Source organism: Cervus elaphus, chromosome 19 (assembly GCF_910594005.1).
Source record: "Cervus elaphus chromosome 19, mCerEla1.1, whole genome shotgun sequence".
In the NCBI taxonomy this organism is placed as follows: Eukaryota; Metazoa; Chordata; class Mammalia; order Artiodactyla; family Cervidae; genus Cervus; species Cervus elaphus.
The window spans coordinates 106626419-106642785 of record NC_057833.1 but is presented as its reverse complement, the minus strand read 5'-3'; positions in this window follow the sequence as shown (position 1 = coordinate 106642785).

Below are 16367 nucleotides of genomic sequence, written 5' to 3'. Positions count from 1 at the left end.
CTCTTGAGGTGCTTGTGGTAAGGTGGTATTCCTCTGGAGTCGAAGCCAGGGACTAACCTCTCATCTCGAGTTGATTTTTGGCCCACGGAGCTCTTTCGTGTTGCTACAGTGACCTCAGGATCCCTCTAGCCTTGAAACAGTGTTCTTGGGGTTTCTCTGGAGTGCCATCAAGGAAATCAAGGCTCCTTTCATGTGTGATGTGTAACACGGAATTGCTCTGCACGCAGTGCAGGGGAATCGGGCCTCATCTCGCGGCGAGGGGGAAGTCTCATGGTTTTTCTCGAGTTGCGGCGGGAACCTGGGGTATATTCTCGAGTTACGACGGGGATGGCCCTTCCACCCACGTGTTTCTTCAGCGACGTCAGGACTCCTGCCTAGTTGCGAGGGACAACTCTGGATTCTCCTCGAGGCTTGGCAGGGCAATTGGGACGCCTCTCCAGCTGAGGCGGGAGACCAAGTGTCCCTTTCCAAGTGCCACAGGAATCCTGGGACTCCTATCAAGTTTCACGAGGAGTCAGGCATCGTCTCCTTTGGAGGCACTGATCTCCGCGTACCTCTGGAGTTTTCAAAGGATGTGAGGCCTCCGGTCGCGATGAGGTGGGGAACTAAGTCTTTCTCTGTGCTTTCCACAGGGGATTCAGACATCCTTTCGTCCTGGGAGATGCAAGACGAGCCTGCATTGAAGTCACTGCAGGGATATCCGGCCTTATTTCGAGTCAGGGCATCTTGGTGTCCATTCCACTTGAGGCCGCAAACTCAGGGTCCCTCTCACATACCTAGAGCTGAGAGAAGCCTCCTCTTGAGGTGCTTGTGGTAAGGTGGTATTCCTCTGGAGACGAATCCAGGGACTAACCTCTCTTTTCGAGTTGATTTTTGGTCCACAGAGTTCTTTCGTGTTGCTACAGTGACCTCAGGATCCCTCTATCCTTGAAACAGTGTTCTTGGGGTTTCTCTGGAGTGCCATCAAGGAAATTAAGGCTCCTTTCATGTGTGATGTGCAACACGGAATTGCTCTGCACGCAGTACAGGGGAATCGGGCCTCATCTCGGGCGAGGGGGAAGTCTCATGGTTTTTCTCGAGTTGCGGCGGGAACCTGGGGTATATTCTCGAGTTACGACGGGGATGGCCCTTCCACACACGTGTTTGTTCAGCCACATCAGGACTCCTGCCTAGTTGCGAGGGACAACTCGGGATTCTCCTCGAGGCTTGGCAGGGCAATTGGGACGCCTCTCCAGCTGAGGCGGGAGACCAAGTGTCCCTTTCAAAGTGCCACAGGAATCCTGGGACTCCTATCAAGTTTCACGAGGAGTCAGGCATCGTCTCCTTTGAAGGCACTGATCTCCGCGTACCTCTGGAGTTTTCAAAGGATGTGAGGCTATCGGTCGCGATGAGGTGGGGAACTAAGTCTTTCTCTGTGCTTTCCACAGGGGATTCAGACATCCTTTCGTCCTGGGAGATGCAAGACGAGCCTGCCTTGAAGTCACTGCAGGGATATCCGGCCTTATTTCGAGTCAGGGCATCGCGGTGTCCATTCCACTTGAGGCCGCAAACTCAGGGTCCCTCTCACATACCTAGAGCTGAGAGAAGCCTCCTCTTGAGGTGCTTGTGGTAAGGTTGTATTCCTCTGGAGACGAATCCAGGGACTAACCTCCCTTTTCGAGTTGATTTTTGGTCCACAGAGTTCTTTCGTGTTGCTACAGTGACCTCAGGATCCCTCTATCCTTGAAACAGTGTTCTTGGGGTTTCTCTGGAGTGCCATGAAGGAAATCAAGGCTCCTTTCATGTGTGATGTGCAACACGGAATTGCTCTGCACGCAGTACAGGGGAATCGGGCCTCATCTCGCATCGAGGGGGAAGTCTCATGGTTTTTCTCGAGTTGCGGCGGGAACCTGGGGTATATTCTCGAGTTACGACGGGGATGGCCCTTCCACCCACGTGTTTGTTCAGCGACGTCAGGACTCCTGCCTAGTTGCGAGGGACAACTCGGGATTCTCCTCGAGGCTTGGCAGGGCAATTGGAACGCCTCTCCAGCTGAGGCAGGAGACCAAGGGTCCCTTTCCACGTGCCACAAGAATCCTGGGACTCCTATCAAGTTTCACGAGGAGTCAGGCATCGTCTCCTTTGGAGGCACTGATCTCCGCATACCTCTGGAGTTTTCAAAGGATGTGAGGCCTCCGGTCGCGATGAGGTGGGGAACTAGGTCTTTCTCTGTGGTCTCCAGAGGGGATTCAGACATCCTTTCTTCTTGGGAGATGCAAGACGAGCCTGCATTCAAGTCACTGCAGGGATATCCGGCCTTATTTCGAGTCAGGGCATCGCGGTGTCCATTCCACTTGAGGCCGCAAACTCAGGATCCCTCTCACATACCTAGAGCTGAGAGAAGCCTCCTCTTGAGGTGCTTGTGGTAAGGTGGTATTCCTCAGGAGTCGAAGCCAGGGACTAACCTCTCATCTTGTGTTGAATCTTGGCATACGGAGCTCTTTCGTGTTGCTACAGTGACCTCAGGATCCCTCTAGCCTTGAAACAGTGTTCTTGGGGTTTCTCTGGAGTGCCATCAAGGAAATCAAGGCTCCTTTCATGTGTGATGTGCAACACAGAATTGCTCTGCACGCAGTGCAGGGGAATCGGGCCTCATCTCGCGGCGAGGGGGAAGTCTCATGGTTTTGCTCGAGTTGCGGCGGGAACCTGGGGTATATTCTCGAGTTACGACGGGGATGGCCCTTCCACACACGTGTGTGTTCAGCCATGTCAGGACTCCTGCCTAGTTGCGAGGGACAACTCGGGATTCTCCTTGAGGCTTTGAAGGGCAATTGGGATGCCTCTCCAGCTGAGGCGGGAGACCAAGTGTCCCTTTCCACGTGCCACAGGAATCCTGGGTCTCCTATCAAGTTTCACGAGGAGTCAGGCATCGTCTCCTTTGGAGGCACTGATCTCCGCATACCTCTGGAGTTTTCAAAGATTTTGAGGCCTCCGGTCGCGATGAGGTGGGGAACTAGGTCTTTCTCTGTGGTCTCCACAGGGGATTCAGACATCCTTTCTTCTTGGGAGATGCAAGACGAGCCTGCATTCCAGTCACTGCAGGGATATCCGGCCTTATTTCGAGTCAGGGCATCGCGGTGTCAATTCCACTTGAGGCCGCAAACTCAGGGTCCCTCTCACATACCTAGAGCTGAGAGAAGCCTCCTCTTGAGGTGCTTGTGGTAAGGTGGAATTCCTCAGGAGTCGAAGCCAGGGACTAACCTCTCATCTCGAGTTGATTTTTGGTCCACAGAGTTCTTTCGTGTTGCTACAGTGACCTCAGGATCCCTCTAGCCTTGAAACAGTGTTCTTGGGGTTTCTCTGGAGTGCCATGAAAGAAATCAAGGCTTCTTTCATGTGTGATGTGCAACACAGAATTGCTCTGCACACAGTGCAGGGGAATCGGGCCTCATCTCGGGCGAGGGGGAAGTCTCATGGTTTTTCTCGAGTTGCGGCGGGAACCTGGGGTATATTCTCGAGTTACGACGGGGATGGCCCTTCCACACACGTGTTTGTTCAGCCACGTCAGGACTCTTGCCTAGTTGCGAGACACAACTCGGGATTCTCCTCGAGGCTTGGCAAGGCAATTGGGACGCCTCTCCAGCTGAGGCGGGAGACCAAGGGTCCCTTTCCACGTGCCACAGGAATCCTGGGACTCCTATCAAGTTTCACGAGGAGTCAGGCATCGTCTCCTTTGGAGGCACTGATCTCCGCGTACCTCTGGAGTTTTCAAAGGATGTGAGGCCTCCGGTCGCGATGAGGTGGGGAACTAGGTCTTTCTCTGTGGTCTCCACAGGGGATTCAGACATCCTTTCATCTTGGGAGATGCAAGACGAGCCTGCATTCAAGTCACTGCAGGGATATCCAGCCTTATTTCGAGTCAGGGCATCGCGGTGTCCATTCCACTTGAGGCCGCAAACTCAGGGTCCCTCTCACATACCTAGAGCTGAGAGAAGCCTCCTCTTGAGGTGCTTGTGGTAAGGTGGTATTCCTCTGGAGTCGAAGCCAGGGACTAACCTCTCATCTCAAGTTGATTTTTGGCCCACGGAGCTCTTCCGTGGTGCTACAGTGACCTCAGGATCCCTCTAACCTTGAAACAGTGTTCTTGGGGTTTCTCTGGAGTGCCATCAAGGAAATCAAGGCTCCTTTCATGTGTGATGTGCAACACGGAATTGCTCTGCACGCAGTGCAGGGGAATCGGGCCTCATCTCGCGGCGAGGGGGAAGTCTCATGGTTTTGCTCGAGTTGCGGCGGGAACCTGGGGTATATTCTCGAGTTACGACGGGGATGGCCCTTCCACCCACGTGTTTCTTCAGCGACGTCAGGACTCCTGCCTAGTTGCGAGGGACAACTCTGGATTCTCCTCGAGGCTTGGCAGGGCAATTGGGACGCCTCTCCAGCTGAGGCGGGAGACCAAGTGTCCTTTCCAAGTGCCACAGGAATCCTGGGACTCCTATCAAGTTTCACCAGGAGTCAGGCATCGTCTCCTTTGGAGGCACTGATCTCCGCGTACCTCTGGAGTTTTCAAAGGATGTGAGGCTATCGGTCGCGATGAGGTGGGGAACTAAGTCTTTCTCTGTGCTTTCCACAGGGGATTCAGACATCCTTTCGTCCTGGGAGATGCAAGACGAGCCTGCATTCAAGTCACTGCAGGGATATCCGGCCTTATTTCGAGTCAGGGCATCGCGGTGTCCATTCCACTTGAGGCCGCAAACTCAGGGTCCCTCTCACATACCTAGAGCTGAAAGAAGCCTCCTCTTGAGGTGCTTGTGGTAAGGTGGTATTCCTCTGGAGACGAATCCAGGGACTAACCTCTCTTTTCGAGTTGATTATTGGTCCACAGAGTTCTTTCATGTTGCTACAGTGACCTCAGGATCCCTCTAGCCTTGAAACAGTGTTCTTGGGGTTTCTCTGGAGTGCCATCAAGGAAATCAAGGCTCCTTTCATGTGTGATGTGCAAGACGGAATTGCTCTGCACGCAGTACAGGGGAATCGGGCCTCATCTCGCATCGAGGATGAAGTCTCATGGTTTTTCTCGAGTTGCGGCGGGAACCTGGGGTATATTCTCGAGTTACGACGGGGATGGCCCTTCCACCCACGTGTTTGTTCAGCCACGTCAGGACTCCTGCCTAGTTGCGAGGGACAACTCGGGATTCTCCTCGAGGCTTGGCAGGGCAATTGGAACGCCTCTCCAGCTGAGGCGGGAGACCAAGGGTCCCTTTCCACGTGCCACAAGAATCCTGGGACTCCTATCAAGTTTCACGAGGAGTCAGGCATCGTCTCCTTTGGAGGCACTGATCTCCGCGTACCTCTGGAGTTTTCAAAGGATGTGAGGCCTCCGGTCGCGATGAGGTGGGGAACTAGGTCTTTCTCTGTGGTCTCCACAGGGGATTCAGACATCCTTTCTTCTTGGGAGATGCAAGACGAGCCTGCATTCAAGTCACTGCAGGGATATCCGGCCTTATTTCGAGTCAGGGCATCGCGGTGTCCATTCCACTTTAGGCCGCAGACTCAGGATCCCTCTCACATACCTAGAGCTGAGAGAAGCCTCCTCTTGAGGTGCTTGTGGTAAGGTGGTATTCCTCAGGAGTCGAAGCCAGGGACTAACCTCTCATCTCGTGTAGATTCTTGGTCCACGGAGCTCTTTCGTGTTGCTACAGTGACCTCAGGATCCCTCTAGCCTTGAAACAGTGTTCTTGGGGTTTCTCTGGAGTGCCATCAAGGAAATCAAGGCTCCTTTCATGTGTGATGTGCAACACGGAATTGCTCTGCACGCAGTGCAGGGGAATCGGGCCTCATCTCGCATCGAGGGGGAAGTCTCATGGTTTTTCTCGAGTTGCGGCGGGAACCTGGGGTATATTCTCGAGTTACGACGGGGATGGCCCTTCCACACACGTGTGTGTTCAGCCATGTCACGACTCCTGCCTAGTTGCGAGGGACAACTCGGGATTCTCCTCGAGGCTTTGCAGGGCAATTGGGACGCCTCTCCAGCTGAGACGGGAGACCAAGGGTCCCTTTCCACGTGCCACAGGAATCCTGGGTCTCCTATCATGTTTCACGAGGAGTCAGGCATCGTCTCCTTTGGAGGCACTGATCTCCGCATACCTCTGGAATTTTCAAAGATTTTGAGCCCTCCTGTCGCGATGAGGTGGGGAACTAGGTCTTTCTCTGTGGTCTCCACAGGGGATTCAGACACCCTTTCGTCTTGGGAGATGCAAGACGAGCCTGCATTCCAGTCACTGCAGGGATATCCGGCCTTATTTCGAGTCAGGGCATCGCGGTGTCCATTCCACTTGAGGCCGCAAACTCAGGATCCCTCTCACATACCTAGAGCTGAGAGAAGCCTCCTCTTGAGGTGCTTCTGGTAAGGTGGTATTCCTCTGGAGTCGAAGCCAGGGACTAACCTCTCATCTCGAGTTGATTTTTGGTCCACAGAGTTCTTTCGTGTTGCTACAGTGACCTCAGGATCCCTCTAGCCTTGAAACAGTGTTCTTGGGGTTTCTCTGGAGTGCCATGAAGGAAATCAAGGCTCCTTTCATGTGTGATGTGCAACACAGAATTGCTCTGCACGCAGTGCAGGGGAATCGGGCCTCATCTCGCGGCGAGGGGGAAGTCTCATGGTTTATCTCGAGTTGCGGCAGGAACCTGGGGTATATTCTCCAGTTACGACGGGGTTGGCCCTTCCACACACGTGTTTGTTCAGCCACGTCAGGACTCTTGCCTAGTTGCGAGACAAAACTCGGGATTCTCCTCGAGGCTTGGCAAGGCAATTGGGACGCCTCTCCAGCTGAGGCGGGAGACCAAGGGTCCCTTTCCACGTGCCACAGGAATCCTGGGACTCCTATCAAGTTTCACGAGGAGTCAGGCATCGTCTCCTTTGGAGGCACTGATCTCCGCGCACCTCTGGAGTTTTCAAAGGATTTGAGGCCTCCGGTCGCGATGAGGTGGGGAACTAGGTCTTTCTCTGTGGTCTCCACAGGGGATTCAGACATCCTTTCATCTTGGGAGATGCAAGACGAGTCTGCATTCAAGTCACTGCAGGGATATCCAGCCTTATTTCGGGTCAGGGCATCGCGGTGTCCATTCCACTTGAGGCCGCAAACTCAGGGTCCCTCTCACATACCTAGAGCTGAGAGAAGCCTCCTCTTGAGGTGCTTGTGGTAAGGTGGTATTCCTCTGGAGTCGAAGCCAGGGACTAACCTCTCATCTCGAGTTGATTTTTAGCCCACGGAGCTCTTTCGTGTTGCTACAGTGACCTCAGGATCCCTCTAGCCTTGAAACAGTGTTCTTGGGGTTTCTCTGGAGTGCCATGAAGGAAATCAAGGCTCCTTTCATGTGTGATGTGCAACACGGAATTGCTCTGCACGCAGTATAGGGGAATTGGGCCTCATCTCGCATCGAGGGGGAAGTCTCATGGTTTTTCTCGAGTTGCGGCGGGAACCTGGGGTATATTCTCGAGTTACGACGGGGATGGCCCTTCCACCCACGTGTTTGTTCAGCCACGTCAGGACTCCTGCCTAGTTGCGAGGGACAACTCGGGATTCCCCTCGAGGCTTGGCAGGGCAATTGGAATGCCTCTCCAGCTGAGGCGGGAGACCAAGGGTCCCTTTCCACGTGCCACAAGAATCCTGGGACTCCTATCAAGTTTCACGAGGAGTCAGGCATCGTCTCCTTTGAAGGCACTGATCTCCGCATACCTCTGGAGTTTTCAAAGGATGTGAGACCTCCGGTCGCGATGAGGTGGGGAACTAGGTCTTTCTCTGTGGTCTCCACAGGGGATTCAGACATCCTTTCTTCTTGGGAGATGCAAGACGAGCCTGCATTCAAGTCACTGCAGGGATATCCGGCCTTATTTCGAGTCAGGGCATCGCGGTGTCCATTCCACTTGAGGCCGCAAACTCAGGATCCCTCTCACATACCTAGAGCTGAGAGAAGCCTCCTCTTGAGGTGCTTGTGGTAAGGTGGTATTCCTCAGGAGTCGAAGCCAGGGACTAACCTCTCATCTCGTGTAGATTCTTGGTCCACGGAGCTCTTTCGTGTTGCTACAGTGACCTCAGGATCCCTCTAGCCTTGAAACAGTGTTCTTGGGGTTTCTCTGGAGTGCCATCAAGGAAATCAAGGCTCCTTTCATGTGTGATGTGCAACACGGAATTGCTCTGCACGCAGTGCAGGGGAATCGGGCCTCATCTCGCGGCGAGGGGGAAGTCTCATGGTTTTTCTCGAGTTGCGGCGGGAACCTGGGGTATATTCTCAAGTTACGACGGGGATGGCCCTTCCACCCACGTGTTTCTTCAGCGACGTCAGGACTCCTGCCTAGTTGCGAGGGACAACTCGGGATTCTCCTCGAGGCTTTGCAGGGCAATTGGGACGCCTCTCCAGCTGAAACGGGAGACCAAGTGTCCCTTTCCACGTGCCACAGGAATCCTGGGTCTCCTATCAAGTTTCACGAGGAGTCAGGCATCGTTTCCTTTGGAGGCACTGATCTCCGCATACCTCTGGAGTTTTCAAAGGATGTGAGGCTTCCTGTCGCGATGAGGTGGGGAACTAGGTCTTTCTCTGTGGTCTCCACAGGGGATTCAGACACCCTTTCGTCTTGGGAGATGCAAGACGAGCCTGCATTCCAGTCACTGCAGGGATATCCGGCCTTATTTCGAGTCAGGGCATCGCGGTGTCCATTCCACTTGAGGCCGCAAACTCAGGGTCCCTCTCACATACCTAGAGCTGAGAGAAGCCTCCTCTTGAGGTGCTTGTGGTAAGGTGGTATTCCTCTGGAGTCGAAGCCAGGGACTAACCTCTCATCTCGAGTTGATTTTTGGTCCACGGAGCTCTTTCGTGTTGCTACAGTGACCTCAGGATCCCTCTAGCCTTGAAACAGTGTTCTTGGGGTTTCTCTGGAGTGCCATGAAGGAAATCAAGGCTCCTTTCATGTGTCATGTGCAACACAGACTTGCTCTACACGCAGTGCAGGGGAATCGGGCCTCATCTCGCGGCGAGGGGGAAGTCTCATGGTTTTTCTCGAGTTGCGGCGGGAACCTGGGGTATATTCTCCAGTTACGACGGGGATGGCACTTCCACACACGTGTTTGTTCAGCCACGTCAGGACTCTTGCCTAGTTGCGAGACACAACTCGGGATTCTCCTCGAGGCTTGGCAAGGCAATTGGGACGCCTCTCCAGCTGAGGCGGGAGACCAAGGGTCCCTTTCCACGTGCCACAGGAATCCTGGGACTCCTATCAAGTTTCACGAGGAGTCAGGCATCGTCTCCTTTGGAGGCACTGATCTCCGCGTACCTCTGGAGTTTTCAAAGGATGTGAGGCCTCCGGTCGCGATGAGGTGGGGAACTAGGTCTTTCTCTGTGGTCTCCACAGGGGATTCAGACATCCTTTCATCTTGGGAGATGCAAGACGAGCCTGCATTCAAGTCACTGCAGGGATATCCAGCCTTATTTCGCGTCAGGGCATCGCGGTGTCCATTCCACTTGAGGCCGCAAACTCAGGGTACCTCTCACATACCTAGAGCTGAGAGAAGCCTCCTCTTGAGGTGCTTGTGGTAAGGTGGTATTCCTCTGGAGTCGAAGCCAGGGACTAACCTCTCATCTCGAGTTGATTTTTGGCCCACGGAGCTCTTTCGTGTTGCTACAGTGACCTCAGGATCCCTCTAGCCTTGAAACAGTGTTCTTGGGGTTTCTCTGGAGTGCCATCAAGGAAATCAAGGCTCCTTTCATGTGTGATGTGCAACACGGAATTGCTCTGCACGCAATGCAGGGGAATCGGGCCTCATCTCGCGGCGAGGGGGAAGTCTCATGGTTTTTCTCGAGTTGCGGCGGGAACCTGGGGTATATTCTCGAGTTACGACGGGGATGGCCCTTCCACCCACGTGTTTCTTCAGCGACGTCAGGACTCCTGCCTAGTTGCGAGGGACAACTCTGGATTCTCCTCGAGGCTTGGCAGGGCAATTGGGACGCCTCTCCAGCTGAGGCGGGAAACCAAGTGTCCCTTTCCAAGTGCCACAGGAATCCTGGGACTCCTATCAAGTTTCACGAGGAGTCAGACATCATCTCCTTTGGAGGCACTGATCTCCGCGTACCTCTGGAGTTTTCAAAGGATGTGAGGCTATCAGTCGCGATGAGGTGGGGAACTAAGTCTTTCTCTGTGCTTTCCACAGGGGATTCAGACATCCTTTCGTCCTGGGAGATGCAAGACGAGCCTGCATTGAAGTCACTGCAGGGATATCCGGCCTTATTTCGAGTCAGGGCATCGCGGTGTCCATTCCACTTGAGGCCGCAAACTCAGGGTCCCTCTCACATACCTAGAGCTGAGAGAAGCCTCCTCTTGAGGTGCTTGTGGTAAGGTGGTATTCCTCTGGAGTCGAAGCCAGGGACTAACCTCTCTTTTCGAGTTGATTTTTGGTCCACAGAGTTCTTTCGTGTTGCTACAGTGACCTCAGGATCCCTCTATCCTTGAAACAGTGTTCTTGGGGTTTCTCTGGAGTGCCATCAAGGAAATCAAGGCTCCTTTCATGTGTGATGTGCAAGTCGGAATTGCTCTGCACGCAGTACAGGGGAATCGGGCCTCATCTCGCATCGAGGGGGAAGTCTCATGGTTTTTCTCGAGTTGCGGCGGGAACCTGGGGTATATTCTCTAGTTACGACGGGGATGGCCCTTCCACCCACGTGTTTGTTCAGCCACGTCAGGACTCGTGCCTAGTTGTGATGGACAACTCGGGATTCTCCTCGAGGCTTGGCAGGGCAATTGGAACGCCTCTCCAGCTGAGGCGGGAGACCAAGGGTCCCTTTCCACGTGCCACAGGAATCCTGGGACTCCTATCAAGTTTCACGAGGAGTCAGGCATCGTCTCCTTTGGAGGCACTGATCTCCGCGTACCTCTGGAGTTTTCAAAGGATGTGAGGCCTCCGGTCGCGATGAGGTGGGGAACTAGGTCTTTCTCTGTGGTCTCCACAGGGGATTCAGACATCCTTTCATCTTGGGAGATGCAAGACGAGCCTGCATTCAAGTCACTGCAGGGATATCCGGCCTTATTTCGAGTCAGGGCATCGCGGTGTCCATTCCACTTGAGGCCGCAAACTCAGGATCCCTCTCACATACCTAGAGCTGAGAGAAGCCTCCTCTTGAGGTGCTTGTGGTAAGGTGGTATTCGTCAGGAGTCGAAGCCAGGGACTAACCTCTCATCTCGTGTTGATTCTTGGTCCACGGAGCTCTTTCGTGTTGCTACAGTGACCTCAGGATCCCTCTAGCCTTGAAACAGTGTTCTTGGGGTTTCTCTGGAGTGCCATCAAGGAAATCAAGGCTCCTTTCATGTGTGATGTGCAACACGGAATTGCTCTGCACGCAGTGCAGGGGAATCGGGCCTCATCTCGCGGCGAGGGGGAAGTCTCATGGTTTTTCTCGAGTTGCGGCGGGAACCTGGGGTATATTCTCGAGTTACGACGGGGATGGCCCTTCCACACACGTGTGTGTTCAGCCATGTCAGGACTCCTGCCTAGTTGCGAGGGACAACTCGGGATTCTCCTAGAGGCTTTGCAGGGCAATTGGGACGCCTCTCCAGCTGAGGCGGGAGACCAAGGGTCCCTTTCCATGTGCCACAGGAATCCTGGGACTCCTATCAAGTTTCACGAGGAGTCAGGCATCGTCTCCTTTGGAGGCACTGATCTCCGCATACCTCTGGAGTTTTCAAAGGATTTGAGGCCTCCTGTCGCGATGAGGTGGGGAACTAGGTCTTTCTCCGTGGTCTCCACAGGGGATTCAGACACCCTTTCGTCTTGAGAGATGCAAGACGAGCCTGCATTCAAGTCACTGCAGGGATATCCGGCCTTATTTCGCGTCAGGGCATCGCGGTGTCCATTCCACTTGAGGCCGCAAACTCAGAATCCCTCTCATATACCTAGAGCTGAGAGAAGCCTCCTCTTGAGGTGCTTGTGGTAAGGTGGTATTCCTCTGGAGTCGAAGCCAGGGAGTAACCTCTCATCTCGAGTTGATTTTGTGTCCACGGAGCTCTTTCGTGTTGCTACAGTGACCTCAGGATCCCTCTAGCCTTGAAACAGTGTTCTTGGGGTTTCTCTGGAGTGCCACCAAGGAAATCAAGGCTCCCCTCATGTGTGATGTGCAACACAGAATTGCTCTGCACGCAGTGCAGGGGAATCGGGCCTCATCTCGCGGCGAGGTGGAAGTCTCATGGTTTTTCTCGAGTTGCGGCGGGAACCTGGGGTATATTCTCGAGTTACGACGGGGATGGCCCTTCCACCCACGTGTTTCTTCAGCGACGTCAGGACTCCTGCCTAGTTGCGAGGGACAACTCTGGATTCTCCTCGAGGCTTGGCAGGGCAATTGGGACGCCTCTCCAGCTGAGGCGGGAGACCAAGGGTCCCTTTCCAAGTGCCACAGGAATCCTGGGACTCCTATCAAGTTTCACGAGGAGTCAGGCATCGTCTCCTTTGGAGGCACTGATCTCCGCGTACCTCTGGAGTTTTCAAAGGATGTGAGGCTATCGGTCGCGATGAGGTGGGGAACTAAGTCTTTCTCTGTGCTTTCCACAGGGGATTCATAAATCCTTTCGTCCTGGGAGATGCAAGACGAGCCTGCATTGAAGTCACTGCAGGGATATCCGGCCTTATTTCGAGTCAGGGCATCGCGGTGTCCATTCCACTTGAGGCCGCAAACTCAGGGTCCCTCTCACATACCTAGAGCTCAGAGAAGCCTCCTCTTGAGGTGCTTGTGGTAAGGTGGTATTCCTCTGGAGACGAATCCAGGGACTAACCTCTCTTTTCGAGTTGATTTTTGGTCCCCAGAGTTCTTTCGTGTTGCTACAGTGACCGCAGGATCCCTCTAGCCTTGAAACAGTGTTCTTGGGGTTTCTCTGGAGTGCCATCAAGGAAATCAAGGCTCCTTTCATGTGTGATGTGCAAGACGGAATTGCTCTGCACACAGTACAGGGGAATCGATCCTCATCTCGCATCGAGGGGGAAGTCTCATGGTTTTTCTCGAGTTGCGGCGGGAACCTGGGGTATATTCTCGAGTTACGACGGGGATGGCCCTTCCACCCACGTGTTTGTTCAGCCACGTCAGGACTCCTGCCTAGTTGCGAGGGAAAACTCGGGATTCTCCTCGAGGCTTGGCAGGGCAATTAGAACGCCTCTCCAGCTGAGGCGGGAGACCAAGGGTCCCTTTCCACGTGCCACAAGAATCCTGGGACTCCTATCAAGTTTCACGAGGAGTCAGGCATCGTCTCCTTTGGAGGCACTGATCTCCGCATACCTCTGGAGTTTTCAAAGGATGTGAGGCCTCTGGTCACGATGAGGTGGGGAACTAGGTCTTTCTCTGTGGTCTCCACAGGGGATTCAGACATCCTTGCTTCTTGGGAGATGCAAGACGAGCCTGCATTCAAGTCACTGCAGGGATATCCGGCCTTATTTCGAGTCAGGGCATCGCGGTGTCCATTCCACTTGAGGCCGCAAACTCAGGGTCCCTCTCACATACCTAGAGCTGAGAGAAGCCTCCTCTTGAGGTGCTTGTGGTAAGGTGGTATTCCTCAGGAGTCGAAGCCAGGGACTAACCTCTCATCTCGTGTTGATTTTTGGCCCACGGAACTCTTTCGTGTTGCTACAGTGACCTCAGGATCCCTCTATCCTTGAAACAGTGTTCTTGGGGTTTCTCTGGAGTGCCATCAAGGAAATCAAGGCTCCTTTCATGTGTGATGTGCAACACGGAATTGCTCTGCACGCAGTGCAGGGGAATCGGGCCTCATCTCGCGGCGAGGGGGAAGTCTCATGGTTTTTCTCGAGTTGCGGCGGGAACCTGGGGTATATTCTCGAGTTACGACGGGAATGGCACTTCCACCCACGTGTTTGTTCAGCCACGTCAGGACTCCTGCCTAGTTGCGAGGGACAACTCGGGATTCTCCTCGAGGCTTGGCAGAGCAATTGGAACGCCTCTCCAGCTGAGGCGGGAGACCAAGGGTCCCTTTCCACGTGCCACAGGAATCCTGGGACTCCTATCAAGTTTCACGAGGAGTCAGGCATCGTCTCCTTTGGAGGCACTGATCTCCGCGTACCTCTGGAGTTTTCAAAGGATGTGAGGCCCCCGGTCGCAATGAGGTGGGGAACTAGGTGTTTCTCTGTGGTCTCAACAGGGGATTTAGACATCCTTTCTTCTTGGGAGATGCAAGACGAGCCTGCATTCAAGTCACTGCAGGGATATCCGGCCTTATTTCGAGTCAGGGCATCGCGGTGTCCATTCCACTTGAGGCTGCAAACTCAGGGTCCCTCTCACATACCTAGAGCTGAGAGAAGCCTCCTCTTGAGGTGCTTGTGGTAAGGTGGTATTCGTCAGGAGTCGAAGCCAGGGACTAACCTCTCATCTCGTGTTGATTCTTGGTCCACGGAGCTCTTTCGTGTTGCTACAGTGACCTCAGGATCCCTCTAGCCTTGAAACAGTGTTCTTGGGGTTTCTCTGGAGTGCCATCAAGGAAATCAAGGCTCCTTTCATGTGTGATGTGCAACACGGAATTGCTCTGCACGCAGTGCAGGGGAATCGGGCCTCATCTCGCGGCGAGGGGGAAGTCTCATGGTTTTTCTCGAGTTGCGGCGGGAACCTGGGGTATATTCTCGAGTTACGACGGGGATGGCCCTTCCACACACGTGTGTGTTCAGCCATGTCAGGACTCCTGCCTAGTTGCGAGGGACAACTCGGGATTCTCCTCGAGGCTTTGCAGGGCAATTGGGACGCCTCTTCAGCTGAGTCGGGATACCAAGGGTCCCTTTCCAAGTGCCACAGGAATCCTGGGACTCCTATCAAGTTTCACGAGGAGTCAGGCATCGTCTCCTTTGGAGGCACTGATCTCCGCATACCTCTGGAGTATTCAAAGGATTTGAGGCCTCCTGTCGCGATGAGGTCGGGAACTAGGTCTTGCTCTGTGGTCTCCACAGGGGATTCAGACACCCTTTCGTCTTGGGAGATGCAAGACGAGCCTGCATTCCAGTCACTGCAGGGATATCCGGCCTTATTTCGAGTCAGGGCATCGCGGTGTCCATTCCACTTGAGGCCGCAAACTCAGGGTCCCTCTCACATACCTAGAGCTGAGAGAAGCCTCCTCTTGAGGTGCTTGTGGTAAGGTGGTATTCCTCTGGAGTCGAAGCCAGGGACTAACCTCTCATCTCGAGTTGATTTTTGGCCCACGGAGCTCTTTCGTGTTGCTACAGTGACCTCAGGATCCCTCTAGCCTTGAAACAGTGTTCTTGGGGTTTCTCTGGAGTGCCATCAAGGAAATCAAGGCTCCTTTCATGTGTGATGTGCAACACGGAATTGCTCTGCACGCAGTGCAGGGGAATCGGGCCTCATCTCGTGGCGAGGGGGAAGTCTCATGGTTTTTCTCGAGTTGCGGCGGGAACCTGGGGTATATTCTCGAGTTACGACGGGGATGGCCCTTCCACCCACGTGTTTCTTCAGCGACGTCAGTACTCCTGCCTAGTTGCGAGGGACAACTCTGGATTCTCCTCGAGGCTTGGCAGGGCAATTGGGACGCCTCTCCAGCTGAGGCGGGAGACCAAGAGTCCCTTTCCAAGTGCCACAGGAATCCTGGGACTCCTATCAAGTTTCACGAGGAGTCAGGCATCGTCTCCTTTGGAGGCACTGATCTCCGCGTACCTCTGGAATTTTCAAAGGATGTGAGGCTATCGGTCGCGATGAGGTGGGGAACTAAGTCTTTCTCTGTGCTTTCCACAGGGGATTCAGACATCCATTCGTCCTGGGAGATGCAAGACGAGCCTGCATTGAAGTCACTGCAGGGATATCCGGCCTTATTTCGAGTCAGGGCATCGCGGTGTCCATTCCACTTGAGGCCGCAAACTCAGGGTCCCTCTCACATACCTAGAGCTGAGAGAAGCCTCCTCTTGAGGTGCGTGTGGTAAGGTGGTATTCCTCTGGAGAAGAATCCAGTGACTAACCTCTCTTTTCGAGTTGATTTTTGGTCCACAGAGTTCTTTCGTGTTGCAACAGTGACCTCAGGATCCCTCTAGCCTTGAAACAGTGTTCTTGGGGTTTCTCTGGAGTGCCATCAAGGAAATCAAGGCTCCTTTCATGTGTGATGTGCAAGACGGAATTGCTCTGCATGGAGTACAGGGGAATCGGGCCTCATCTCGCATCGAGGGGGAAGTCTCATGGTTTTTCTCGAGTTGCGGCGGGAACCTGGGGTATATTCTCGAGTTACGACGGGGATGGCCCTTCCACACACGTGTGTGTTCAGCCACGTCAGGACTCCTGCCTAGTTGCGAGGGACAACTCGGGATTCTCCTCGAGGCTTGGCAGGGCAATTGGGACGCCTCTCCAGCTGAGACGGG